This window comes from Rhinoderma darwinii, chromosome 2 (genome assembly GCF_050947455.1).
Source record: "Rhinoderma darwinii isolate aRhiDar2 chromosome 2, aRhiDar2.hap1, whole genome shotgun sequence".
Taxonomy (NCBI): domain Eukaryota; kingdom Metazoa; phylum Chordata; class Amphibia; order Anura; family Rhinodermatidae; genus Rhinoderma; species Rhinoderma darwinii.
The window spans coordinates 353530379-353555829 of NC_134688.1; positions in this window are offsets into that span (position 1 = coordinate 353530379).

The window sequence follows — 25451 nt, forward strand, 5'->3', positions numbered from 1 at the left end:
CCGCCATTTATCTTTGATCGCTAGTGGTTCAAGTCGCAATTTAGCAGTCAATAAATATGAATAAATCTGAGAAATAAATCCTCTCGTGGATTGGACACCCAAAAGTGCCACCAGGTCATAACTAGAGAAAATAGTGGTATTCGGTGGAAATTGTGTAACCAAAGCATGGTGAAGTTGCATGCAGTATAACGCATCCCCATGAGGTATATGAAAAGCCGCTCGAATCTCACTCACCGACATAACAGACTTATCTACTGTAAGCATTTGTAACAGGGTAGTCACATCTCTAGAAATCCAATAATTCTTCCCAAATAATCCGAAAAGATGAGAAAAGCTCGGATTATCCCACAAAGGAATTTCCGCTACAACCCCCTCAATTCCCACTAGTCCTTTAACTTGTTGCCATACACGTCTGGCTAACCTCTGCAAGAGTAACAAAGAACGGTGCCTAAAGTCATGTGGCTCCAGTATCGGCCACAAGGTTTTCAATCCCAGGACACGAGCCAAGTGACACTCAGCATTAGTTGTCATGGGGGGGAGACCCAAGATACCAGATATCGAAGCTGACCCGCCACATAATACAAAAATACATCTGTTAACGCAGCTCCTGCTTCATCCTTAGGTCTCTGAAGAGTAGAAAGTTTAAAGAGGCTCTGTCACCAGATTATAAGTGCCTATCTCCTACATAATCTGATTGGCGCTGGAATGTAGATAACAGCAGTTGTTTTTATTTTGAAAAACTTATCATTTTTGAGCAAGTTATGAGCAATTTTAGATTTAGTTTCTTAATGCCCAATTGGGCGTGTTTTTACTTTTGACCAAGTGGGTGTTGTAAAGAAGTGTATGAGGCTGACCAATCAGTGACCAATCAGTGTCCTACACTTCTCATTGTTCCAGCCCAGCACGATCCACAGCACTGTGAGATTGTGCAGTGAAAGAAGCTGCTCAAAAATTATCGTTTTTCAAAATAAAAACCACTGCTGTTATCTACATTCCAGCGCCGATCAGATTATGTAGGAGATAGGGCACGTATAATCTGGTGACAGAGCCTCTTTAAGCTTAGATCTCCCCCCCCCCCCCATACAAACGGCGCAAACAATGAGTTCACTATCTTGAAAAATCGTTTAGGCACAATCACATCCATATGCTCCAGAACATACAGAAACTTAGGCAGAACAACCATCTTCAGTATGTTAATGCGGCCTGGCACCGACAGAGGGAGAATTTTCTACACTTGCTGTCTATCCCTAAGATAAGTCAACAAGGGTGCAACATTTAACTCATATGATCGAGAACTGTCCCTAGCAATAGAAATTCCCAAGTATTTGAAATCAGGGGTTACTCTTAAACCACAAAATTCAGATCCCACCCGCAATCATCCCGTCTCAGGGGCATCAAATACGACTTTTGCCAATTAATCAATAAACCAGAATACCTCCCGAAGTCATTGATAATGGAAATAGCCCTAGGGAGAGTGGCATTAGGATTAGCCATAAATAGCGCCATGTCGTCAGCATAAAGACCCACACGGTCTTCTCTAGATCCTATTCTAATCCCCATATACACAGAATCTTGTCTAATTCGAATAGCCAGAGGTTCAATGGCCAAAGCAAAGAGAAGCAGCGAAAGGGGACACCCCTGCCTCGTGCTTCTATGGCGGCAGAAGGAAGGGGACAGAACCCCATTCACCAACACCTGTGCTCTAGGAGACCGATACATCAGAGATATCCATTTAATAAAACCCTCCCCAAATCCAAATCTGCGCAGCACTGCTAGTAAATAAGGCCATTCAACCGAATTAAAAGCCTTGGCAGCGTCCAGAGAAGCTAGGGCCCAGTCCTGTTGCTCCCCCGAACCAACGGCACAACCCCTGCGACACAACTTGCACTCGTCGTACATTTTCAGAGGTGGATTTGCCCGGGGTAAATCCACACTGATCTGAATGGATGACCTCCTTGATCACCGTACATAACCGGTTAGCTAACAACTTGGTCAAAATTTTGTAATCCACTGTTAACAGCGAGATTGGCCTATAAGAACCACATTCCTCAGACTTTTTCCCTTTTTAACAATACAATATGGTCGCATCACACATTGAATCCGGAAGAGCAGAAGTCCCAAAACTATGCTCAAACAGGGCCAGCAGTTGAGGAGCCAGCAACTCCCCATACTGTAAATAGACTTCAAGAGGGATCCCGTCCGGCCCTGAGGCCTTCCCCTTAGACATAGATGCCATCCCTTCCAATATTTCCTCCACAGTGTAAGGTGCATCCAACATCCCCACCTGGTCAGATGTCAAAGTAGGGAAAGCAATTCCATCCAAATACGTCTCCAACTCACCCAACTCATAGTCGACCCGAGAGGTATCCTTCAATACCTGTAAATACTGCCTACCCAGGTCTAACCATGCATGTCTATTAGATGGGGATGGATCTAGCACAAATGTCCTCTCCACCTGTAAGGGAGCACGGCCCGCAAAAAACAAAAAGTAGGACATGCTCCATATTTACTGGCACGGTTCTACGGCACGGACACCCTTCCGTAGCGGTACGGAAAGGTGTCCGCGGCCAATAGAACCGGGCGGGTCCGTAATTGTGAACCGTATTGCGGTCCGGAATTACTGAGTTTTTTTTACGGTCTTGTGCATGGAGCCTTACACGGGTGTTAAATTGGTGAAAACTTTTTTATGGTTATAGAACACAGATATATGACACTGATGTAGTCACTATAAAAATATATTACAAAAAAGAGTAAACAGTGTTATGTAATAAACGCGAAGATAGAACAGATGAAAGCTCTTTTATAGGGGCACACAATATTAAGGGAGGTAACATATACAACGCCAATAAGAGGGAAAATAAAAGGAGAAGAAGGGTAAAATAAAAAAACAACATATACATTTCTTTGGCACAATGAACTATAAAATAAACACAGTATGCACACGAACGTAGCATCTTGACATCAATATATTTAAGATAATAAAGAGGGGGCATTGTATAGTATAGGTTATATTTGAAATACAAGAAACAAAAAGCAAAATGTTGTTAATGGCGTGCAAAGCCCAGTAAACTAAGGATGGGGAGGGGAGGTGGCGAGGGCGTCAGGTAGGTGAAAGTGGCTAGGATAACCATGAACTATGTTATGTGATGTAGGCAGTCAACACAAAGGAAGAATGGGGGGAGTGAGGGGTGGGGGGGTCTCTCATGCAAATATATAGAAATGTAACTATACTCTATGGACCGAAGTAAGGCCTCATTCACATGACAGGGTCCGAGTGTCGGCCGATAAAATCGGCCGTTTTGGGCCGTTTTTCCCGGCCGGTTTGCATCCGTTTTGCATCCGTTCCGATTCCGTTCCGAGCCGTGTTGCCGTTTTGAACGACTGATTTTGACCCGTTTTGCATCAGTTTTTTTCCCTGTCCGTTTTAAAATCGGATGAATTTAATTTAAATGTGTTGCCACACACATCCCTCTGTAGATAATGCCACAGCCCCCCTGGTAGGTAATGCCACCCAGCCCCCTGCAGGTAATGCCACCCAGCCCCCTGCAGGTAATGCCACCCAGCCCCCGGCAGGTAATGCCACCCAGCCCCCTGCAGGTAATGCCACCCAGCCCCCTGCAGGTAATGCCACCCAGCCCCCTGCAGGTAATGCCACCCAGCCCTCTTCAGGTAATGCCATCCAGCCCACTGTATGTAATGCCACCCAGCCCTCTGCAGGTAATGCCACCCAGCCCCCGGCAGTTAATGCCACCCTGCCCCCTGCAGGTAATGCCACCCTGCCCCCTGTAGGTAGTTCCACCCAGCCCCCTGCATGTAATGCCACCCAGCCCCCTGCATGTAATGCCACCCAGCCCCCTGCAGGTAATGCCACCCAGCCCCCTGCAGTTAATGCCACCCAGCCCCCTGTATGTAATGCCACCCAGCCCCCGGCAGGTAATGCCACGCAGCCCCCGGCAGGTAATGCCACCCTGCCCCCTGCAGGTAATGCCACCCTGCCCCTTGTAGGTAACGCCACCCAGCCCCCTGCAGGTAATGCCACCCAGCCCCCTGCAGGTAATGTCACCCAGCCCCCAGCAGGTAATGCCACCCAGCCCCCTGTATGTAATGCCACCCAGCCCCCGGCAGGTAATGCCACCCAGCCCTCTGCAGGTAATGCCACCCAGCCCTCTGCAGGTAATGCCACCCAGCCCACGGCAGGTAATGCTACCCAGCCCCCTGTAGGTAATGCCACCCTGCCCTCTGAAGGTAATGCCACCCAGCCCTCTGCAGGTAATGCCACCAAGCCCCCGGCAGGTAATGCCACGCAGCCCCCGGCTGGTAATGCCACCCAGCCCCCTGCAGGTAATTCCACCCAGCCCCCTGTAGGTAATGCCACCCAGCTCCCTGTATGTAATGCCACCAAGCCCCCTGTAGGTAATGCCACACAGCCCCCTGTAGGTTGCACGCATCCCCCCCCCCCTTTCCAGGAGAAGTCACTGACTTCAATGTCCATATATGGACAGTGCAGTCACTGACTTCTCCAGGAGAGGATTCCCCGACCCGGGGATTACGCTTCAGAAGTGAGTGACGTCACTGTGTCCATATATGGACAGTGTGGTCACTCACTTCTCCTGTAGCGGAATTCCCTGCCACAGGGTCAGGGATTCCGCTTCAGAAGTGAGTGACGTCGCTGTGTCCATATATGGACAGTGTAGTCACTCACTTCTCCTGTAGCGGAATTCCCTGCCACAGGGTCGGGGATTCCGCTTCAGAAGTGAGTGACGTCGCTGTGTCCATATATGGACAGTGTAGTCACTCACTTCTCCTGTGGCGGAATCCCCGGCCATAGTGTCGGGGATTCCGCTTCAGAAATGAGTGACGTCGCTGTGTCCATATATGGACAGTGTAGTCACTCACTTCTCCTGTAGCGGAATTCCCTGCCACAGGGTCGGGGATTCCGCTTCAGAAGTGAGAGACGTCGCTGTGTCCATATATGGACAGTGTAGTCACTCACTTCTATGGGAGCCGGGTGGCCGGGTAAACGGCCGAAAATAGGGCATGTCCCATTTATTGACGGCCAGGTTTCCCGGGCCATCAAAAAATCGGGCGTGTGAATAGCCCCATTAGGGGTCTATTGTTCCTAATGCAGCCGGGTGACGGCCGATTTATGAACGGCCGTCACCCGGCCGGGAAACCCTGTCGTGTGAATAAGGGCTAAGAGGTCTAAGTTTAAATAGTATCTTGGAATGTGAAGGGGAACAACACTCCAGCAAAGAGGGAAACAATTCTGAGACATCTTAAAAAATTGGATACACATATAGCTCTCCTGCAAGAAACACATCTGTCCCAAAATTAAACCAAAAAAATATGAAGAATGTTGGTGGGCCAGGTATTTGGCTCCCCTTCTGGCTTCTCCTTTATTCACAAAAATCGTAAATGCCAAGTAATATCAACATGGAGAGACAAGGAGGGTAGAATGGTCAGAGTGGTGCTAAAAGTTTTTGAAAAAAGAACAATAAATTTACAGTGTTTATGCCCCTAATACTAATCAAAAGGATTTTTTGACCAAATTAGTCCTAAGAGTGTTATGCTAATTTATTCTTAATGCCCAACTGGGTGGTTTTTTTACTTTTCACCAAGTGGGCATTGTAAAGAGAAGTGTATGACGCTGACCAATCAGCGTCATAAACTTCTCTTCATTCATGCCCTGCTTGTTTCACTGCACAGTGTGATCTCGCGAGATCACGCTGTGATTGGACTTCCTGCCGCAGGTCCTTCACGGAGCCATGGAAGACTGAATAGACATCGCCTCCAGCCGCTGCAGATTCAGATAAACGTCCTGGCACAGCTGGAGGCGATGTCTGTTGACTCTTCCTTCACTCCGGTGAAGGACCTGCAGGAGGAAGCCCCGTCACAGCGTGATCTCGCAAGATCGCGCTGCGCAGTGAAACAAGCTGGGCATGAATGAAGAGAAGTGTATAATGCTGATTGGTCAGCATCATACACTTTTTTTTTTTTAATTCTTTTATTTTCATTTTGTAACACAAAGTATACAAAGTATACACAACACAATCGGAAAATGCCAGTGCAAAACAGTCAACAGGCCACAGGTCGTCTATCAGCATGACATAAGTGCATGGGGTCACATGAAATTAATACATCGCTTGAATCAAGTATGAAAGAATCTCCGATATGCACCCTGAACCCGCAGCCGTGCATAATACTCCAGAAGCGAAGATGAGAACAGTAAGAGGAAGAAAGAAAAGCAGAGACAGTAGGAAGGAGAGGAAAAAAAGGGGGGGGGGGAGCTGACCTGACACACCGGATCTAGGTGTGAATTCAAGAGGCCATGATTGTCTTATATTCCGCAGTTGATTGAAATCTGATCCATTCACGCCATGTTCTGAGGAAAGAGGCATGGGACCCTTTCATTGATGCCGTGAGGTCCTCCATTCTCATGATCTCCTGAATCTTGCCGAACCACATGCCCACTGACGGGGAACAGGATTGTCTCCATAGTGCAGGAACACATGCCCTAGCCGCGTCTATACGTAGACAGAGGGACCTCACACAGATGGAGCAGGAAAAAGCCCAGGGATCGTGGAAGTGGGAAATCTGTAAATTTCGAGCAAATGTCGCAACTGGGTAACCTGCCACGCCGAGAAACGGACTGGGTCAGACAAAGACCGTAGTTGAGAGCTCGACATCCACCTCCTATCCTGCAAAAAGTGTACGGCCCGTCCCTTACCTGCCCTCAACCATAACTGAAATGGGCCACTGTCCAGTCCCGGTGGAAAAGCAGGATTGCCCAAAATCGGGAACATCGGGGAGGGGGACGGCAAGAACTCCGCCCGAGGAAATACCTGTGCCGCCACTGCAAGGGTGGGACCGACTGTCGGGTGTGTCCGTGCTACCAGGGGAACATGTCTACCCAACCAAGGTAGTGCCTATAAAGGGACTGTCATAAAAGCCTGTTCCATAGATACCCATTCTTTAATCCCGCCATGTCTGAACCAGTCTAAAATTTGTGTCAAGTGGGAGGCGTGATGGTAGGAGACAAAGTCCGGTAGACCAATGCCCCCCTCCCCCTTTACACGAAAAAGCAAGGATCGGGCAACACGCGCCGGTTTCCCTGCCCAGATGAATTTGTGCACAAGGGACAGCAGGGATTGAAAGAACGGGCGTGGGATATGTATCGGTAAGGCCTGTAAAAGATACAGAATCCGCGGTAAAATGTTCATTTAAAAAATCGCACACCTACCAAACAGCCCCCTTCTCCCAGGCTCTCCGGGCAATCTCCTCTTTCTGCTTGTAGAAATGTACTCTACATATAACATCTCTGGGTCGGTTGCCATCTCTATTCCGGGGGCCCGCCAGTCTGTGAACTCTTTCAATCTCTATGGGCATATCCCGCGGGCGCTCCAGGAGCTTGTTAAAAACGTGTGTCACAGCATCGTAAAGTCCATCTGGGGGTACAGACTCGGACAAACCCCTCAGTTTCAAATTATTATGCCTCCCCCTATTCTCGACATCATCCAAATGTAGGGATAGGTCCCGGAGTTGCGTAGCTTGGGTAGCCAAGGACTGAGAGAGGACCGATATGTCCAGGGAAGAGACGGAATGCTGGCGCTCTAATGTTTCCACCCGCGTGGCCAGGGCTCGTACATCTTGTGTGATCTCACCAATGGCCCTGTCGTGTTTCTCCTCTAACCGGGCGAGGTGGAGGTCCAAGTCGGTTTTTGTGGGCAATACCCTGACCATCTCCCAAAGTTTTGCCAGGGTCCGTTCCATTGAGAGCGGGGGACCCGAGGACAGGCCTGCGTGATGATCCCCTGTGTGCACTGGTGGGGTGGGGGTCCCCCGGAAAATGTCCGGTATTCCCTTACTGTCTGGTGTTGTCGCCTGTCGCTGCACGGGTGGTAGAAATGGCGCCTCATGCACCCTGTCCATCGGCGCCGTGTTAGAGACCCCGCGTCTGGGTGCTGGCTGGGGCTTGAGATGGGGAATGGCCTCTGCCGGGGCCGGTGGGGTTGGCCCTGGGAATTCCGTCCCACACTGACCTCTTTTTGTAGACGACATCTCTCCTCCAGGGGCTCGGGAGCGGTCGCCGGTCTGTAGCCCACGCGGCGACGGAGTCTGGGTGCGGCCTACAGGAGGAGATGCGGAGGACCGCTGTGGAGTGCCGTCCAGAGTGGACCGGAGAAACCGGCCGATGGAAGGGGTGCCTGAGGCGTCCGGGAGGTTCCGGCGGTGTTTCCCCCTGGTCATGCTGAGTCGGGAGACCGGTGAGTAAGCCCTGTCGGGCGATTTTCGGCGGGGTGAGTCCGGAGCTACAGACACGCGCGTCCTCACACCGCCATGCCTAAGCCACGCCCCCCATACACTTTTCTTTACAACGCCCACTTGGTGAAAAGTGAAAAAAAAACGCCCAGTTGGGCATTTAGAACAAACTAGCATAAAACTAAAAATGATCATAACTTGGTCAAAAATAAATGTTTTTTCAAAAAAAAACAACAACTGTTGTTATCTACATTAAAGCACCTATTAGATAAGGTAGGAGATAGGGCAGTTATAAACTGGTGACAGAGCCTCTTTAACCTGAGTGGATGATTCAAGGCGATTTATGAACCCGACTGAAAGAGAGTATACCTTTTATTCCCCAGTTCACGGATCCGTGTCCAGGATAGACTATCTCTTGACTACAGATAACCTATTAAATAAAACTACAGAAGCTGCGATATATGACAGAGTCATTTCAGATTACTCTCCAATTAGCGTATCATTAAATGGCATCATAGCTAAATATGTCAAAGCTGTATATGGAGATTTCCCATGCAGCTGATAAAGGACACTCAGTTTGTGGAAGTGGTGCAGAAGGGGTGGGCACAGTATGCAAAGGAGAATGAAGAAACGCGGAGGGATCCGGTTCTATTCTGGCAAACAGCTAAAGCCATGCTGAGGGGACACATAATATCTCTGAAAAAGATAAAGGAGAGATATTGGCAAGCAAGCGAAAGATACAGATTAGCCTATAATGAATATAAAAAATATCAATCCAAGAAAAGCAGAGATTAAATGATTAGAAGCCAGAATTTGATAATAGTTGGCTGCAAAAAATTCAGGCATTCTATAGTATTTAGAAAGGGGTTAAACTTTTCAGATTTGGCAGTAAACCGGGGAAACTGCTCTCAAATCTTTCAAACGATACTAACGAAAACAAAAATGTACATGCTATCCATGGATCAAAGTGGAAACATATGTAGCGAAATTAAAAAAATTAATAGGGTATTTTTTTAGTTCTACAGGGATCTATATAAATCAGGAAAACGTAATATGGACCTGAATGATAAATATCTGTAAGACACGGGTCTCCCTACACTGACAAAAGAACAGCGAAGAAAACTCAATAGGCCTATAACGGTGGAGGAAATAGCCAGGGTAATCGGACAGTCAAAAAGAAATAAAGCACCAGGCACGTGGGCACGTGAGTGAATTCCTTAAATTGCTAAAAGAAGATATTAAAATGGACTTGAGGGAGCTATTTAATACTATCATGCTGAGAAAGAAAAAGTGAAAATGGAAATCTCCATTGATGCCAGGGTCATATAGACCCATCTCTTTGATCAACCAAGATATAAAATTCATGAGGAAAATCTTGGCTGAAAGATTGGCTGAAATTATGCCAAGTCTCATCACACCAAATCAAAATGGATTTATTAAAGGAAGGACAATAGTGAAAAGTATTAGAAGGGTCCTGGCAGTGATGGACGGGACTAATAAGAAAACAAATTGAGACAAGGACCCGGCCATACTCACGGTAGATGCAGAAAAAGATGCAGGCCTTTGATTACGTCCGGTGGCCCTATCTATTTGCCATTTTAAATAGAATGGGATTTGGGGGCCACTTTGTCGATGTTTTGAAAGGGCTATATAGCCAACTGAAAACCCAAGTAGTAACTGCTGGAGTAATATCAGAAGCAATTGAGTTGGGGAAAAAGGGACGAGACATGGTTGTCACTTGTCCCCTCTCCTTTTCAACTTGTCAATAAAAGCCCTATATAGATTTATAGTAAAACAATGACTGTTTGTTTGCCGATGGTCTCCTGCTCTTCTTGTCAGATCCCAGACACCCTATGCTCAGTGTTTTGGAAATACTGTAAGACTTTGAGACCCGGTTAAGCTACAAGATTAACAGATCAAAAAGCGAGATTTTATTTTTAAGAAGTAGGCGAGATAGAAACTGGGTTCCAGATCTGGGGATTAAAATACCTGACCGTAAATTCACATATCTAGGGATAGTAATAGTACGTTCAAAACAAGAGATCTATGATCTCAATAAAGGCGGGGCAATAGAGAAGATCAAAAAATAAATATACAAATGGAGAGATCTTCTGATCTCATTGTTTGGGAGAAAACAACTCATAAAGATGGTTAGTTTTACGCGTCTACTGTACCCTATTCAAACACTTCCGTTAATATTAAAATCTAAAGATATTTTCCTAATTGAAAAATATTTAAAAAAATTTATAAGGAAAAACAAGAGACCACGTATGGCTTTGAGAAGGCTAATGATGGCCAGAGAAAGGGGGGAAATAGAGTTCCCAGATGTAAAAAAAATACAATATGACCTTCCTGACTAGATATTTTATCAATTGGATTCATAACAAAGACAAATTTGTAAGTAGACAGTTAGAAGAGGTACTAGTGTCACCACTTTCATTGGTAGGTATTCTACACGCTAATTTGAACGACATAACATCAGTAAAAAATATGATAACTATATCTGATACCAGGAAAGTGTGGCGACAAATCCAAACATGGTGCGACCTTCCAATGCATATTTCTGGCCACCTAAAATCAGGGAGCATCCCAGCCTATCCGTTAAGATCCTACCCAAAATCCTAAGTGATAGAAGAATAAGGGGTTGGTATGGACATATTTGATTATACAGGTAAAATGGAGAGCTTTCAAGAGCTACAAAACCAATTTGAGATTGGCAATAGATATTATTTTACATTTAAACAAGTGAGCCAGTTCTATGATAAAATGAAGGAAAGGAGGATGAATAGATTTAGATCGATCCCTCTGTTCGAATCCCTCACTACCTCTGGGACTTCGCTCTCATTGGCAAAGGTCTATGCTAACTTCAAAAAGAACGAGCAGGTTAAAGGGGAATACTGTGCGGCTGAAGGATGGTGCAGGGAAATAGAAACAATCTTGCCATCGCGGGTGATTATGCAAAGAATGCAGAAAGGAAATAGGATGGTTAAAAAGGTAATGATCTCAGAAAAATGGCGAGAAATGCATTTCTTCATAATAAACTGGCTTTATTATGACTTCAGTATCCCGATAGAAAAATATTTAACTGACTATAAGAGTCAATGTCTGAAATGTGGAGAATTGAAATCCCCTTTATTCCACGGCCTTTGGACTTTTAATGTAAACCAGCCCTTTATTAGAGAAGTGGAAGAGGTAACATTAGTATTGCAGTATATCATGCAAGCGATCCAACGATTGCTGGTTCAAGTCTCCTAGGGGGACAGTTAAATAAAGTTTTTTAATATGTTCCAAAAAAAAAAGTATTAAAAGTTCAAAAAACCACCCTTTTCCCATTTTTTCCCTAAATCAATGTTAAAAAAATAAAAGTTAACATAACCGGTATCGCCGCATCCGTAAAAGTCCGAACTATCACAAAATAGCATTGTTTAACCTGCTTGGTGAATGCTGTAAAATATATATATAAAACACGCAAATTGCTGTTTTTTGGTCATCATAGCTCTGCAAAAAAATGAAATAAAAATTGATCAAAAGGTCACCCCACAAAAATTAAGCTCTCACATTGCTAAATTGACGGAAAAATAAAAAAGTTATGGCTCGCAGAACATGGCGACACAATACATTTTTTTTCTTTTAGCAAATAGTTATTTTTATAAAAAAGTGGGAAAATATTATGGCGATACCAATATAAATTTGGTATCGCCATAATCGTATCAACCTGTAGAATAAAGTGCACATGTAGTTTTTACCGCCTGAAGATGCCGTAAAAACAAAACCCCCCAAAAAATGGCATAACAGTTTTTTTCCCATTTCACCCCACAAATAATTTTTTTTCAGCTTCCCAGTACATTATGTGGTACAATAAATGGTGCCAAGAAAAACTACAACTTGTCCCGCAAAAAACAAGCCCTCATATTGCTATTTCGACGAAAAAAACAAAGAGGTTATGGCTTTTGGAAGGCAGGGAGGAAAAAATTAAAATAAAAAAACTCAAATTGGCCGTGTCTCCAAGGGGTTAATACACGTAGCAGTCTTCACAGCTAAAAAAAAAACCCAATATTAATGAAATTAATTAAACCACAACCTCTATTAAAGAAAATGATAATTGATAATCTGGAAAAAATTGGATAGAAGTGGCTGCTGAAGGAAGAGGTGGGGAAATTTGTTAAAGCAATATTATGGAATAGCGATTCAAGATATATTTGCTCGGTAAAATATTGTTTTTCCAGAGAAATAAAATTAAATATGTAATGCACAAGAGACAAGTGGGTGTGGGGTTGGGGGGGGGGGGATATAATATGTCTGTAATATATATTCTTCTACTGTTTCTTTTTTCTATTTTGTACAATTGACTTACTATAAAAATAAATAAAAAGACTAACAAAGTGCCACTGCTTTTCTTCCATAACTTCATATAAAAGCAACGAGTAATATTGATATCGCAGTGGGCACACTGGAAACATTTTGGTTTTACATTTGCTTCTCCTAATAAACATGATTATGTAGACAGGCAAAATATTTATTTGGTGTCAGGGAGGCTGTACTGTACAAAGGCAACACTATGATGGCTTGCAAACATCAACCCTTTTCATCACATGTAATATTATTCACTTGCCCTGAGGGATTAGAAATGAAAGCAGATACAAAAAAAATCTATTTTTGATTCATGTTGATCATTTTATGTGCTGTCCACGGGATCAGTTATGGTGTTACAGTGCAAAAAAGCGCAATTCTAACTGTGCTTTAGGATGTGACTAGTATACAGAGCATACAGTGCTGTGAAAATCATGATTCCTTTGATTTTTACACATTTGCGACACTTCATTGTTTCAGATATTTAAAAAAAAATTGAAAACAAGACAAAGACAACCTGCATAAAGCTGTATTCACATGTTGCGGTTGTGTCACACACCCCATAGCAAGGATTAAAATGGGCTTCCCTTTTGGTGCTGGTTAATACCACCACACCACTAACCACCTGGGATTGGAGAACAGGGTGCTTGTTTGCACCCATCTTCCTCCATGATCCTTGGGTTAATTCTCTACATTCTTGTTTGGTTACATTCTACGGCCTATGGAGTGGGAACCCCTGCACAGGTTCTCACCACCCAATCAAATAAGGGATGTAGGCAACCTGGGCTAGGCTAATCTCTCTTTAGTTAACCTATAGCAGCCACACAACCTGTCTCTATGGTACATACACACTTGATTTTACAGGGAACAGACCCTGACTCAAGTAAGCTAAACAGACTCGACAAGCCTATATATACTATGAAATGATCCATAGAAATTCTTGAAGAGATAAGTAAGTTATTGATATAAAACTGATTGATAAAAAACTGAGTGATAAAAAAAAAACAACCCAAAAAAACCTCTCCTTGGTTTGGTCTCTTCGGACGTAACATAATATTTACTACTTTTGTCTTAAACTTATATTATCAGTGCATTGGTGTGTATAGTGTAATATTTACACAGGCTACAAATGTTTGCCCAAAGCACTTGTGTAATTGACAAGGAACACAGATGTAATAAAAAAAAAAGGTGTCTTAATAGAAAAGAAGAATTGCATATATATATATATATATATATATATATATATATATATATATATATATATATATATATATTGTAGCAGTGCAGCTACTGGACAGTGCAGAAACTCAGGTTTTAAGCAACCAGGGAGCATGTACAGCAGAGAGGGTTTTCTCTGCTATTGCTTGGGTGTAAAGCCTGGAATAGGGCCTGGTTTGCTGTAGTGTGAAGGAGAAGGGCGGGCTTCCACTCCATACAGACAGTCCATGTCTTGGGCTGTCTGATGAGCCTAGTTAGGCTTCACCTGAGATGGCTCTTTAATTCAGGTGTGTGCTGTTCACACAGGGCTCTCAGTCTGGGGAAGACAGGCATCCTAGCCTGTGAGAGTCACCACCATGTGAGGTAAAGCTGTGAAGGTTTTGAGGTGCTGGGCACAAGGCTCAGTGTCACATAGTGAGGGACACTGAATGTGTTAGTTAGAGGCTGGACGGCCTAGGGTTTATTTTGTATGTTTATTGTTGTACCACTGAATGCTGTTGTGAAGACAATAAAGCTAGCTGCGGCTGGTTTAAACCTTTTACTCAAGGAGTTGGAGTGAACTTCCTATGTGTGCCAACCATCTCACTTGGGAGATGGCGATCCCATGAGCTAAGTGGTTCCCAGGATGTCACATATGGCGGAGAATTGCTGCGGGCAATAAAATGGCACAAGAAGTATGCAGTGAAATTTAAAAGGCCAGAAGCCCAATTAAAGAGACTGTTTTTCCATTGCAATGGGTCTTATTGAGGAACTCCTCAAAAAGATAGTGCAAACGAATGCGGAGCTGCAAGAAGCAAATGCCAAGCAGAGGGAGGATAACCAGAGGTTCCTGGCACAGTTGGAAGCAGATCGAGAGGCTCTAAGGGCACAAGTGCTGTCCAAGGATACACAGCCTTCCAAGCCAAGTGGATGCCTTTCAACGCCAGCTGCATTGATGCCGGGTACTCCTGACGTGTTGCAGACAGTTCGCAGAAAAGAGCAAAGAGCATGCGTACCTGTTATACAAGCTGCGAGGACCGTTGCTAAGGGCAACCACCCGGACCCATGGTGGGAATCTTTGCAAGCGGACTATTGTCTGGATGGAAAAGGTGTTCCCAAGCAATGTTGGGCAGCTGTTAAAAAGACAAGTGTGCTGAATCGCACAGATGTGGTTGCTAGGAGCAGCCAACCCCGACAGAAGGTGGCGGCTGTTCAACAAAAGGAGCGCTGTTGGAGATGCCATCGAGCGGATGGATGTGCACCTGATTGTTCTCTGGTCAGGAGGCCAGAGAGAGCGCAAAAGAAGACACGTGAAGTGTTGATTGGTGGGATTCCGCTACTGGTCCGTCTGGATCTTCTCCAAGAGGTCTCGAGGGTGCATCCGGACATTTTGCTGTTCGTGAAGAAGGATCCTGAGATGGGTGAGACCGTTCTGATTGACTTTGAAACTGATGTTGGGACTGTGCAGCACAGACTTATAAAATGTCAGGAACTTGATGAGGAGTTTGTGCTGGGAAGGGACTTCCCTCATTTTTGGCAGTTGTGGGAGAAAGGCAATATCTCCGATAAGCATTACAGGGAAAAGTCCTCTGCAGGGTGTGCTGCTCCACTGCCAAAAAGTGAAAACGCACCAGTGGTAATGATGTCAAGTGATAATGTGATTCAGGAAATGCCTGCTAAAAATTACGCACATGTATTTGATGCACAGCGTTCATGTGATGACACTAGTGAAATGTCCAAAATTGTGCCTAACATGTCTTTAAAGGGAATATGTTGCCAGCAAAACATGTTTTGTTTTTTTTTTAATTAAACATTTAGTGTGTAGGTGATTAAACATTGTTCAAATTTTTTTTATTTTTTTCACGAGTCAGGAAATATTATAAATTAGATTCTAATTTATAATATTTTCCAGTGCTGGTCACTAGATGGAGCTATTCCCAAAACTGCAGCATTGCATGTGGTAAAGCAACCACATTGCTTTTTGCTGCAAAATTGGGAAAAAAGCACTCGCTCTAGTGAGCTCTGAGAATCCCCCCCTCCTTTATCCTGGCTAGTGCCGGGATAAACGAGGGGATTGAACGGTCTAACCTCCTACACTGTGTGTCGCCATTTTTTGAGCTAACACACAGTGTAGTAGGTTTACATACAGTAGTAAACACACACCAACACGAACATACATAGAAATCTCTTACCTGCTCCAGCCGCCGCGGCTCCCTCCGGCCCGTCCGCTCCGTCTGCTGCCGCTGGTCCAAGTGCACAAGTCCAGAAGCCGCGACCGGAAGTAGTAATCTTACTGTCCGGTCCACAGGAAAATGGCGCCGGACGGCGCGCATTTCAAATTGGACTGTGTGGGAGCGGCGCACGCGCCGTTCCCACACAGACGGCGTACACAGAAGTGGATGGGACGGGCCCCGTTCGCAGTCCCTATGGGACTGTGGCTGCCGTATTCCATGTCTGTATGTGTCGTTAATCGACACATACAGAAATGAAAAAAAAAATGGCAGCCCCCATAGGGAAGAAAAAGTGAAAAAATAGAAAAAAGTAACACACAAACACACAAATAAATAAAAACGTTTTTAATAAAACACTAACATAAGACTGACATGAATTTTTTTTTTGTGGTGACACTGTTCCTTTAAGCCATGAGTATGTAACAGCAGCCAAGACAGAAGAGGGGATTAGTTCAAGTGTGCCCCTTGAGGCTGTAATTGAGAAAGTCGAGCGTGTCACATGTGATGTGCGTACTGTTACTGATGGTAATCCAGAGGAGGTGTCCTTGGAAACAGATGTGCCAGGTGTATCTGAGATTCCCCTAGAGGTTGGGATTGTTGATGGTGGTAACCTGGAGTACAGCCCTGCCATACCTAGTGATGGTGATGGAAATGTGCCTGGTGCAATAGAGGTGACTGCAGCACCTTTAGAAATGTTGCCCCCTACAGGTCATTCCTCTGCTGTAGAAACTGAGACTGATGTAACGCTCACTCATTCCATGGGGATGGGGGAAGCACAGGAGGTAGACTTCAAGTCGTGTTCAGTGGATGCTACTGTAGTGTATGCTTCGGTCCCTGATATTACATGTGATGTAAAACAGGTTACTAATGGCTCAAGTGTGCCCCTAGAGGTCATGGTTTACAATAACCAGATTGTTGCATGTGATGTGTGCACTGTTCCTAATGGCAACTAGCTGTATACTGCTGCGATGTGTGAGTGGAGTGGTGATAAACTCTACAGGTCTGAGAACGTGATTGGGGTCACCTCAGAGTCAGCTAAATCCAGCAGCAGTGATCCACCTTTTTATTTGAGCGACCACACCAGTGTGAATGTAGCCCTAAGTGACGCACATGAGTTCTTGGACAGTGGAGTCAGTGAGGTGTGTGCGCTGGTGGCTGTGGCCTCGGTCACTAATGAACCGCCCAGTAGTGAACCAGATGTACATGAAAACATTACCCTAGAGGTTGGGGTTGTCAATGGTACCAATGAGGACACTACTGCCATGTATAGTGTGAGAAGGGTTACTACTTCGCCCTTAGAAGTTCTGCCCCCTGCAGGTCTTTCAGATGTAGACGTTGAGACACATGTAGCGCACACACTTTCCCAGGAGGTAACGGGAGCAATAGAGGGGGTCTTCCAGGCTGGTTTAATGGATACTAATGCAGAGTGTGGTCTAGCCATTGAAGTTGCATGTGACACAAGACAGGTTGCTAAGGGCAACAGGTGGTGCTATACCACTAAGCAGGATGCGGGCCATAACGCTGCTGCAGAGACGACCACTACTGGGTCTGATAGAAGTAATCCAGAGGGGTCGGGTCAGTGCGGTGAAAAATTGTCTCTGGACGGACAGTCTGAGCATTTAAATGCTGAGATGAAAAACTCCAAGATGGAGGCGAGTATAGCATCTGAAGGTGGTTTGGTAGATGGTACGGTGTATACCACAAATCACGAGATGAGTGTTACTGAACACTATGAGCCAGTGTCTAAACCAAGGGGTGACACACAAAGCCACTTCATGGATTCGGAAAGGTCCCTGAATGTAGGGCACAACACATGTAAATACGGCTGTGATCAGCAAAAGCTAGTAGTGCCTACAAGGGATGAGGATGCCAGGCATGCCAACATAGAAGAGCTGCAGGAGCACCCGTATAATACACCCAGGGGTGATTATCAAATGTCTGTTACTGTAAGGGTGACCCTAAGTGTGATTATGTCCCAACATAGGAGCTTTGTCCCTGGAGGGAGGATGAAATGTGATCAGTCCTACGGCCTTTATCAAAGGGGGGGGGGGATATGTAGCAGTGCAGCTACTGGACAGTGCAGAAACTCAGGTTTTAAGCAACCAGGGAGCATGTACAGCAGAGAGGGGTTTCTCTGCTATTGCTTGGGTGTAAAGCCTGGAATAGGGCCTGGTTTGCTGTAGTGTGAAGGAGAAGGGCGGGCTTCCACTCCATACAGACAGTCCATGTCTTGGGCTGTCTGATGAGCCTAGTTAGGCTTCACCTGAGATGGCTCTTTAATTCAGGTGTGTGCTGTTCACACAGGGCTCTTAGTCTGGGGAAGACAGGCATGCTAGCCTGTGAGAGTCACCACCGTGTGAGGTAAAGCTGTGAAGGTTTTGAGGTGCTGGGCACAAGGCTCAGTGTCACATAGTGAGGGACACTGAATGTGTTAGTTAGAGGCTGGACGGCCTAGGGTTTATTTTGTATGTTTATTGTTGTACCACTGATTGATGTTGTGAAGACAATAAAGCTAGCTGTGGCTGGTTTAAACCTTTTACTCAAGGAGTTGGAGTGAACTTTCTATGTGTGCCAACCATCTCACTTGGGAGATGGCGATCCCATGAGCTAAGTGGTCCCCAGGATGTCACAATATATATATATATATACACACACACACACACACACACACACACACACACACACACACACACACACACGCGGTTAGTTGCAGAGAATTATTTGGATAGTGACGCAATCTTCATGATTTAGGCTCTGCATGCCACCACATTGGATTTGAAATAAAACAGCAGAGATGCAATTGAGGTGTAGACGTTCAGGTTTAATTCAAGGGGTTGAAGAAAAGAATTGCAGCCATTTTTTTACACAGCCTCCTCATTTCAGGGGCTCAAAAGTAATTGGACACATTAACATTACTATAAATAAAATGTTTTTTTAATACTTTGTAGAGAATCCTTTGCAGGCAATGACTGCCTGAAGTCTGCAACCCATGGACATCACCAACTGCTGGGTTTCCTCATTTGTGATGCTTTGCCAGGCCTTTACTGCAGCTGTCTTCAGTTGTTGCTTGTTTGTGGGACTTTCTGCCTTAAAGAGGCTCTGTCACCACATTATAAGTGCCCTATCTTCTACATAATCTGAGCGGCGCTGGAATGTAGATAACAGCAGTGGTCTTTATTTTGAAAAACGATAATTTTTGAGCAAGTTATGAGCAATTTTAGATTTATGCTAATTCGTTTCTTTATGACCAACTGGGCGTGTTTTTACTTTTGACCAAGTGGGCGTTGTAAAGAGAAGTGTATGACGCTGACCAATCAGTGACCAATCAGCATCATACACTTCTCATTGTTCCAGCCCAGCTTCTTTCACTGCACAATCACGCTATAACAATGGACCCAGTTGGTCATTAAGAAACTAATTAGCATAAATCTAAAATTGCTCAAAACTTTCTAAAAAATGATTGTTTTTCAAAATATAAACCACTGTTGTTCTCTACATTACAGCGCCGATCAGATTATGTAGGAGATAGGGTACTTATAATCTGGTGACAGAGCCTCTTTAAGTTTTGTCTTAAGCAAGTGAAATGCAGCTTGATCGGATTGAGTTCTGGGAATTGACATGGCCTTTGCAGAATATTCCACTTCTTTGCCTTAAAAAACTCCTAGGTTGCTTTCACAGTATGTTTTATGTCATTGTCCATCTGTACTGTGAAGCAACGTCCAATCAACCTTGCTGCATTTGGTTGCATCTGAGCAGAAAGTATATCCCTGAACATTTCAGAATTCATCCGGCTGCTTCTGTCTTCAGTCACATCATCAATAAACACTAGTGACCCAGTACCTTTGGCAGCCATGCATGCCCATGCCATCACACTGCCTCCACCATGTTTTTCAGAGGATGTGGTGTGCTTTGGATCGTTGCAAACCTTCTCCATACATTCTTCTTCCCATCATTCTGGTACAGGTTGATCTTAGTTTCATCTGTCCATAGAATGCTGTTCCAGAACTGGGCTGGCTTCTTTACATGTTCTTTGGTAAAGTTTAATCTGGCTTTTTTATTTTTGAGGCTGATTAATGGTTTGCAACTTGTGGTGAACCCTCTGTATTTGATCTCATGAACTCTTCTCTTTATGGTAGACTTAGATACTGATACACTTACGTCCAGGAGAGTGTGCTTCATGTGGGTAGATGTTGTGAAGGGGTTTTTCTTCACCATGGAAAGGATTCTGCGATCATCCACCACTGTTGTCCTCTGTGGACGTCCAGGCCTTTTACAGTTCACAAGATCACCAGTGCGCTCTTTTTTTTCAAGAATGTACCAAACTGTTGATTTGGAAACTCCTAACATCTGTGCTCTCTCTCTCTCTGATGGATTTCTTCATTTTTTTTCAGCCTAACGATGGTCTGTTTAATTTGCATTTAGTGCTGCCATCACCTCATGTTGTGGGTTCACAGCAACAGCTTCCAAATGCAAATGCCACACCTGGAATCAACTCTAGACCTTTTACCTGCTTAATTGATGATGGATTAATGAGGGAATATCCCATGCAGCCCATTAAATACCTTTGAGATAATTGTCCAATTACATTTGGTCCCTTGAAAAAAAGGCAGCTGCATATTAAAGAGCTATAATTCCTAAACCCTTCCTCAAATTAGGATGTGGATGCCCTCAAATTAAAGCTGAGAGTCTGCACTTTAAGCCCAGATTATATAATTGTATATTCAATATCTTTTGGCAAACTGATAAAATGCCAAAACTTGTGTCACTGTCCAAATAATTGTGGACCTAATTGTGTATGTGTGTGTGTATATATATATATATATATACACTACCGTTCAAAGTTTGGGGTCACCCAGACAATTTTGTGTTTTCCATGAAAACTTACACTTATATTTATCAAATGAGTTGCAAAATTACAAAAAAATATAGTCAAGACATTGACAAGGTTAGAAATAATGATTTTTATTTGAAATAATTTTCTCCTTCAAACTTTGCTTTCGTCAAAGAATGCTCCATTTGCATCAATTACAGCATTGCAGACCTTTGGCATTCTAGCTGTTAATTTGCTGAGGTAATCGGGAGAAATTTCACCCCATGCTTCCAGAAGGCCCTCCCACAAGTTGCATTAATATAATATATATATACACTACCGTTCAAAAGTTTAGGGTCACTTCGAAATTTCCTTCTTTTTGAAAGAAAAGCACAGTTTTTTTCAATGAAGATAACATTAAATTAATCAGAAATACACTCTGTACATTGTTAATGTCTTGACTATATTCTCTAGTCAATTTGCAACTCATTTGATAAATCTAAGTGTAAGTTTTCATGGAAAACACAAAATTGTCTGGGTGACGCCAAACTTTTGAACGGTAGTGTTTGTTTATATATATATATATATATATATATATATATATATATATATATATATAAATATATAGTCACGTAAAATTGAAACTCCACATAAATCTGTCTTTACGGTTCTTATATAGAAAACTGACTTCTTTGTTCTAAAAATTTCCTACCCCTTGAATAAAACTTGACTGCTCAGAATGTAGTACTCTTGGCCTCATATATATTTTCTTTGTTTTTTTTTCGACCTTGGCTTAAATGCAATTACATACATTCTTACAAGGCAGTTTCTTGTAGGATTATGGACACCTTTTGCATTTCCCCTTTTTTTTATTTAAATGCATTTATTTGGGGATAAAAACAACTTTTGAAATTGATTTTTATATAAAAACATGCGCTGTTTTCGGCAGTTCTGAGCCAAATCCGTCGGTGAGCTCGTGTGTGCTGCAGAGCGATTTACTAAGCTCAGTTCTGACCAAGTCAAGGAGGATCCACTTTAAATGGTCACTGTCATTTCAACTAACTTGTGCTAATTATATGGGCACAGCTACCACAATCAAAAGTGTAATATATTCTTATTACCAAATCAGTTTTTTGTTTTTTTTTCGGGTGAAAAATCACTCTAAACACGCTGCCACTTGGTGTCTCACTTCTGAGCTATTTGCAGTCCACTCCCCTTTGTCAGGTTCTTTCCGTCTCTAGTTGCAGACAAGCTGGGGCTGGAAAACTGCATTCACACTTTTTATCAGGGCTTGCAGGGAGTTACTTTTGCAACAGTTGGAAAGCAACAGGTTGGGGATCTTTGGTCTAGAATGTATACACAAATCAATAAGCACTAAATGTTTATAAATTTTCCCAGAAACCAGAGATTAACTGGTTGCCGACACAGGACGAGAATGCTCGTCCTGAGCGGTGAGTGCTTCGCGCATTAGGACGAGCATTCTCGTCCTGTGTGACAGCCGTCTCTGCGGGCGATCGAGAGGGGGGCAACGGCTGTAATACACAGCCATGGCCCCGCTCTGACAGCGGAGAGGAGAGAAACATCTTCTCTCCGCCGTTAACCCTTTGAACGCTGTGATGAAAGCTGATCGCGGCGTTCAAGGAGGGGGGACTGCACATTGATCGTGTCACAGAAGTGTGACGCGATCAAAGACCACAACTCATATGGCCAGACAGCCCAGGGTCCATTGAAGGACCCCAGGGCTGTTTTTCCATATTTCCTGTTGTTAGGGCATACTGAGGTATGCCCTAACAACTGCCTGTGTACGATCAGTAACAGGCTAATGTACTGGCATATAGATTTATGCCAGTACATTGCAGTTACAAAATAAAAATCAAAATGATAAAACCCTTTATGGGATTAAAAAAAAAAAGTTAAATGAATGTAAAAAAATAATTTATGATAAATAAATAAATAAAAAGTAAAAAAATACACAGAAACTGTAAAGGATCTGCCAGGCACAGCTTCGGGGTTAACTCCCATAGGTAATCAGTCTGCACCTGAATCTGCGTCTCTGAGACTGACTCCATCTTCCACCACTCAGGATGGCAGGCTTAGGAGTGGGAGAGCCTATCGCAGCCTGGCCAGACGAAGCTAGCTCCCGCCCTCTGTCTATTTATACCTGCCTTTCCTGTTCCTCCTTTGCTTGTGATTCTTTTCGTGTGGTTTCCTGGCCCAGCTACAGCTCCTAACTATTTGATCCTGCTCCATACTGACCCTGGCTTACTGACTACTCTCCTGCTCTGCGTTTGGTACCTCGTGCTCTCCTGGTTTGACTTGGCTCGTTCACCACTCTGGTTGCTCACGGTGTTGCCGTGGGCAACTGCCCCTTTCCCTTTGCTTTGTGTTCCCTTGTCTGTTTTTCTCGTGCACTTACTGACCGCCGCCAAGTTGTACCCCGTCGCCTAGGGCGGGTCGTTGCAAGTAGGCAGGGACAGAGTGGCGGGTAGATTAGGGCTCACTTGTCCGTTTCCCTACCCCCGTCATTACAGAAACACACATTTTTTCATAATAAATAAACTTTTTAAAATATAAGTCCCAAAACATGAAATAATATAGACATATTTGGTATCGCCTTGACCGTAACAACCTGTACAACAAATGTATAACATTATTTATGATGATCGGTGTATGGTGTAAAAAAAAAAAATATTATAACTGCTGCGGAACTGCTTTTTTTCTGTAATTTCGCCAAAATAAACATTTATAGAATTTAAACGATAATGTATTTGTACCAAAAAATGGTACCTACATAAAGTACAACTCGTCCCGCAAAAAACAAAGTCTCATACAACTACGTCGTACAAAAAAATAAAAGAGTTATGAGCGTCGGGATGCAAAGAGCGAAATCTAAAAAAATTGCTCTGCCCTCAAGGCCAAAATTGGACGTGTCCTTAAGGGGTTAACAAGCCATCATGATGCCACTTTAAAAGAAGTTGTCCCATAAGGAAACTGATGGCATATACTAATTTTTTTTAACACTTTTACAAAAATAAAACCACTTTATAGGGAAAACAAAAATTTATTTTACTACTGAGCACATTACATATTTGAAAACAGACACAACATATAATCCCATAGAGTCCAGAGGAAGACAATAACTCCTATAAAGCAGATACCAATTGACCATTATTAAGGGAAAAAATTCCTTCCCAACCCCAGATATGTCTATCAGAAGAAGTCACTGGGTCAATGGCCCATCCTTAGAATCATGTACCAATAAATTGTTCAATGAATTAACAATTACAACATTCTGTGGCAGAGAGTTCCATAGTCTCACTGCTTTTACAGTAAAGAATCCCGATCAATGATAATGGCGAAACCTTCCTTTCTCTAGCCGTAGTGTATGCCATGTCATGGTTACAGGCCAAGGTATAAAAAAATCATTAGAAATATCTTTGTAGTGTTCATTGTAATTTAATCGACCCTTAAGCCGTCTTTTTTTCTGGGGCTCTTTTCACACAGCGTTTATTGGTCTTCGTTTGACACATATGCTGGAAAAACGTTCCCAACATATACGTTAAATGTAGGCTGGGACGGATACCACCCATAGACTATAATGGTTTTCTTTTAATGGAATCGTCATGAATTATCATGACTCTTTTCATGTTATGTTAAATGGATGTCATTATAGCCTATAGGGGACAGATTCCATTTTTGTCATTTGGTATACGTTAAACAGATGTCTGCGACATATGCTATACAGTGGCATCCATCACCCATAAGCTGCCATGTTAAAACAACATAGACATTTAACGTATACTTTTTAAAATTGCTTCTGGATAGAATACCGTAGTCTACTATGCTATTCTATCCAGCAAAAAAACTATGGCCGATGTGTAATGCCCACCGGAGGCAAAATTAACTCTTTCGCCCCTGTCAGTATAATAGGAGCTTATAGGTACGTTTGACCTATGCGTCGAGGGCTTTCCGATGCATACGTCAAACGTACAGGGAAAACACAGTGTGAAAGGGGCCTAAGCTGAATAACCCTAACTTTTATAACCGTTCTTGGTCCTGCAATCCACCCATTCCCTTTTATAACCTTGGTTGCCATCATCTGCACATGCTCTGTCCTTCTTATACACAGGTGCCCAAAATTGTACACAATGTAGCAGATTTATCAAAACTGATGCAAAGGAAAAGTAGAGTAATCAGGTTGCTGCTTTGGTTTTGGTAAGAACCTCTGAGAATTGAAAGGTGGCACTTTTGCCTTGCACTACATTTCATAAATCTCCCACAATATTCCATGTTTTGTCTTACTAGTGATTTGCATAGAGACAATACTATGTTCTTGTCATGAGCATCTATGCCTCTTTTGAAGCATACCATGATATAATTTGCCTTGACAGCAGCTGCCTGGCATTGGTTGCTAAAGTTAAGTTTACTGTCCACCAATATCCCCAAATTTTTTCAGTGGCCGTTTAACTCAGTGTATTACTATTTAACACATAATTTTAGAACTTGTTTCCCCGGCCTAAGTACATAACCTTAAATTTATCCACATTACATTTATTCACATTAAATTTGTGATTTCCCTGCCCATGCCTCCAACTTTCCCAAAT